Source organism: Budorcas taxicolor, chromosome 20 (genome assembly GCF_023091745.1).
Source record: "Budorcas taxicolor isolate Tak-1 chromosome 20, Takin1.1, whole genome shotgun sequence".
NCBI classification, from domain to species: Eukaryota; Metazoa; Chordata; class Mammalia; order Artiodactyla; family Bovidae; genus Budorcas; species Budorcas taxicolor.
This window is the reverse complement of record NC_068929.1, coordinates 21,392,070-21,397,500: the sequence shown is the minus strand read 5'-3', so window position 1 is coordinate 21,397,500 and position 5,431 is coordinate 21,392,070.

The following is a 5,431-nucleotide window of genomic DNA, read 5'->3' as shown; positions in this document are numbered from 1 at the left end:
AGAGGAGATAAGGCTGAAAACTAAGTTAGACTGAAAAAGAACTATTTTTTTTTTTTACATTTTTATTGGTATGAGAACTCACAGGGCGTCATGAAGATTTTTACTCTGAAGGATCCAAAGTAGAGGAATCTTATGACTTGTGAGATGAGACGCCATGTAGTTAGGAGGGCAAGAGGGAAGCAAGGAGACCAATCAGGAGGCTTACTCGAGTAAATCTAGGCAAGAAACAATGGAGCCTGGGCCCTATGGCATCAGTGGACACAGTGACAAGTGGTTAGAGTCTCCATATCTGGCAGGGATCGGCCATCACCTGATAGCCGATACGGCGTGTGAGAAAGAGAGGCAGCAAAAATGACTTCAAATGTTTGAACTTGAGTAATTGGAAAGAAGTTGCCAGTAACTGAAACGGAGAATATGCCAAGTTTCTGAGAGGAGGATCAGGAGTATAGTTTTGAACACATTAAATTCAAGATGCTTCTCAGAACTCAAGACATCTAAGCGGAGCTTTCAAGTAGGAGTTAGTTCACTAGAAAGACTGGGGAGTAAATGAAGATAATTTGACCCCAGAGAGTCCTAACTAACAGTGCTCATCTCCCTGATTGTGACTGTGACTCAGGCCTTTGCCCAGCCTTTCTTATCTTCCTGGTCTCTAACTGGTGGCTTTTCTTTAGCCCTTAGTCCTTTGTGTCTTCTTTTTGTTCTCTATATTGACTTCATGCTCTTAAAATACTTTCATCACAGCTAGGACACAGGCATCTGGTTCTCACAACTCACAGCTCTCCATCAGAGGAGGACTGTCTTCTCTTAGTTCCAGTCTGGAAAATCCCGAGGAGGACCCCCTCAGGGCACAGCCCCTGACATAATGGAGAAGCTCAAAGGCACAGATGTGGCCAAGGAGGGGGTCCTGTTTACTGGGGTGTGGGATTCCACAGAAGGGACATTTATTTTCAACTCTGTAAGCATTAACTTTGGTGTCTTCTATGTTAGGAACTGGGCTTCCCTGGTGGCTCAGATGGTAAAGAATCTGCCTGCAATGAGGGAGACCTGGGTTCTATCCCTGGGTCAGGAAGATTCCCTGGAGAAAGGCATGGCAACCCATTCCAGTCCAGTATTCTGGTCTGGAGAATCCCATGGACAGAGGAACCTGGCGGGCTGCAGTTCATGGGGTCACAAAGAGTCAGACATGACTGAGCGACTAAGCACATTAGGAACCATGATAGCCCACTGACGGGCAGCCTATGAGTATGACTGCCTTACGAACATTTTGACTTGCTCCTGCCCTGTGCTGTCCTTGGTAAGAATATGATGCTTCCAACATTTTAGAGAATCTTGAGTTGCTTAAAAGTCAGATAAGGGATTTATGGTCCCTATTCCTCCCTACTTTTATTTTTATTTTTCTTTTTTTTTTCCCCCCAACTTTTTATTCTGAAATTCTCAAACACACAGAAAAGTTGAAAGAACAGTGAAAAATGTTACTTCCTAAACGTCCGCATGAGCTGTAAAACTTGAAGCATGTTTTGTGTTTGTAGATTTTGTGACTCAGCGTGATATGGTATGATATGAATTGCTCCCATGCAGAGAACCCAGTTCTAAATAGAAAAGGGCCTCGTTCCTCTTCTCTTCACATCAGAGCCAAACTCGAAACAGCTTCCTATTGTACGCAGGGAAACTTATGAAGAAGAAAACAAATTTGCTTTTCAAAACAAACTGCCTAATTTCAAACTGTGTGAACAATTAGGACACACCTCCAGCTCTACTGATAAATCCTAATTTAAAGCACGTGGGACATTCCAACATAAGTATATACTAAAGAATTTAGTTTTTCCTCCTTGGATGGTTTTTAAAGGGTTGCTGCCTTATAAATGTGATCCTTTAAGTAATACAAAATGTAAGAAAAGATGAAATATATTTCAGGACGGTTTGAAGACTGCTTGCATTTTAGAATAGTGCAATGTGCATATTCACACAGTGCAAGGACACTTTGGTCCTATTACAGTGTTGGTTATCAGCACCATCACTGCAATAATGATGGTGACCAGATCTTCTACAACTGAAAACACAAAACAAGGAACCACAACAAGACGGGTAGGAGGTGCAGACTTGCGATATATACTCAAATCCCATGCCCTCCTGGGGTGGGATACCCACAAACCAGAAGCTAGGTATCCTGGAGAGCTTCTCCCACAGGAGTGAGAGTTCTGAGCCCCACATCACACTCTCCAGCCAAGGGGTCCAGAACAGGGAAGAGGAACCTCCAGAGTACTTGGCTTTGAAGGCCAGCAGAGCTTATTAATTGTAGGAGTTCCACAGGACTGGGGCAATACAGACTTCACTCTTAAAGGGCACACACAAAGTCTCATGCACATGGGGACTCAGGGCAAAGGCAGTAATTTGATAGGATCCTGGGTCAGACCAGCCTGTTGGTCTTGGAGAGTCTCCTGGAGACGTGCGGATGATTGTGGCTCACCCGGGGGACACAGACCCTGGGGCTGCACATACTGGGCAGCACTCAGCCATGTGAGCACCAGGGCTGCCATCTTGGCTCTTTGGCACCAAGGCCCAGCCCCAGCCAGCAGCTTGTAAGTGTCAGTGTGGGGATGCCTCAAGCCAAACCATTAACCGAGAAGGGCCACAGCCCCATCCATCAGCTGCCTAAAGAGCCCACTGCCACTGCTAGATGCAGCTTTGCCCACCAGAGGGCCAAGACCTAGCTCCCGTTCCCCGCCTCCGCAACAGTGGATGGAAACTGGACCCTCCCACCAGAAGAACTGCACAAGCCTCACTCACCAGGGAGCAGACACCAGAAGCAAGAAAACTATGACCCAACAATGCAGGACAGACCCTACCCTGGGCCCAGCTGGGCCCCAGCTCCAAACAACTAGGAGGAAAATGCAAACTTTGGGACACCCCAGGTCCCATACCCAACATCCAAAGTGTGTCAGAAACCACCACTCTCCCCAACCCCCTCATCTGGACAATCTGCAACAAGCTCTGGATCCCTGGGCCCTGTAGCCACGATTCCACGAGTCAGCTCTGCCTGTGAGTATCCAGCCAGGATCTGGCTTCACAGCCCAGAGTGTGGGCAACAGGCCCGATCTTCAGGAACCTGGCTCCACCCACCAGTGAGCCAGCACTAGATCCAGGGTCCCCTAGGGTCCACGACCAGACACCTTATGACCAGACCCCACTAGAGAGCAGCTGGCAGCGTCTGCACAAGGCAGGGCCTGGTAACCTACTGGACTAGGGGCCAATCAATCTACCAGAGCACCCATCCACAGAGTCAGCCCACTGCAACGGAAGGACCCAGCCAGAACTCAGGGGGAACCCCTACAGCGTATAGCTTGGGTGATGAGAGGAGAATACACTGTTGAGACACACAGGACGCCTCCTACAGAGGGTCAGTTCTCCAAGGTCAAAAAACAAAACTAACCTACCACATACATAAAAATAGAAATAGCAACTTAGACAAAGGAGATGGCAGAGGAATATGCTCCAGAAAATGGAACCTCCCCCACTAAAAAAAAGAGTTTTTCTTCCAGAAGAAGAACTAAATGAAGATAGGCAATCTACCGAAGAAAGAGCTCACAGTAATGATAATAAAGATGTTCAAAGAACTCAGAAGGAGAATGGATGCACAGAAGAAGTTACACGTTTTTTTAAAAAGAGAAAGCATGAAGAACAATCAGAGATGAAAAATATAATAACAACTAAAAAATATAATGACAACTAAAACTAGAAGGAATCAATACTAGAGACTAAATGATTCAGAAGACTGGATCAGTGAGCTGGAAGAAAGAACAGTGGGAATGACTGCCTCCAAACAGAACAAAGAATGAAGAGAAATGAAACCCTCTGGGACAACATCAAGGATACTAATATTCAAAGCAAGGGGTGCCAGAATGAGAAGAGACAGAGAAAGGGCCTGAGAAAGTATCTGAAGAGATAATAGCTGAAAACTTCCCTAACCTGGGAAAGAAAAGAGTTGCCCAAGTCCAGGAAGCACAGGGTCCAGAACAGGATTAACTCAAAGAGGAAGACACCAAGACACACTGTAATCAAAATGACCAAAATTAAAGAGAGAATACTAAAAGCAGCTAGCGAAAGCAACAAATAACACACAAGGGAATTCCCATAAGGCCAGCAACTGATTTTTCAGCAGATTTTCTTCAGGCCAGAAGGGAGTGGCATGATACATTTCAAATCATAAAAGGGAAAAACTACAACCAAGAATAATCTACTCAGCCAGCCTCTGATTCAAATTTTATGGAGAACTCAGAAGCTTTACAGGCAAGCAAAAGCTAAAAGAATCCAGCCCCACCAAACTAGCTTTACATATAATAAGGAACTTGTCTAGGCAAAAGAGAAAAGGCCACAACCAGAAAAAAGAAAATTGCAGAATGACAAAATCTCACCAGTAAAGGCCCTGGTGGCTCAGATAGTAAAGAATCTGCCTGCAGCACCAGAGACCCAGGTTCAGTCCCTGGGTTGGAAAGATCGCCTGGAGGAGGACGTGGCTACCTATCCAGTATTCTTGCCTGGAGAATCCCATGGACAGAGGAGGCTGGCAGGCTACAGTCCCCAGGATCACAAAGAGTCAGGACTGAGCATGGGAGGGGACACAGGAATACGGATAAGGAAGCCCAGTTTTAAAGACCATTTTTATTTTACCTTCACATCCTACATTCTCAGGTCTCCATGGAGGGCTGATTAGGAAGCAAGGTGGACCAGAAGCAGGTTTGGAGGATGGGCTGCTGGCTAAGCCGGACACGCCCCAGCCATCAGAACCGTGCCTCTTTCTCTTGGCAGAATCACTTCTCTCTCTGTGATTCCCGTGTTGCACCAGGGAAACAGCCTTTTCCATCACAGTCAGGGAAGAGCTGTCACACACAGACGTGACACACAACAGTTAGAGAATACCTATGGGCTCGAGGCTGGGTGGGCTCTCTCTGGGGGAGAACCAGTAGAGACAGAAAACATTCAACCAAAGGGCTCTCTTGGAACAAAATTAGACAGGGATGCTGCTTCCTATGACAATCAGTACATTAACCCACACATGCAGCACTTAACAAACAAATGAACAAGTGAGCCTGAAGAAAGTCAGGCAGTAAACCTGGAGGACACGAGCCCTTCCTAACATCACCCTGCGTGGCCCAAATGGTTTCCGCGGGCGCTGCCAGCTGAGGTTCCCGGAGCTGAAAGGGCAGCCGCGTCTGCGTTTAAACCATTCAGTTGTGCCAGATGATCAAATGCTTTTCGTCTTTCACGTGTCGTACCTCAGACCCTCAGACCCCTCCACGGCCGTGAGACAAAGCCACTGAGTTTTCATACTGGGAACCAGTAAATTGAATTTGTGGATGAAATTTGCCAAATCAATTTTGACTGCTGTCACTTGAGGAGATTCAACTGAAGGGCTCTCTTGGAACAAAATGAT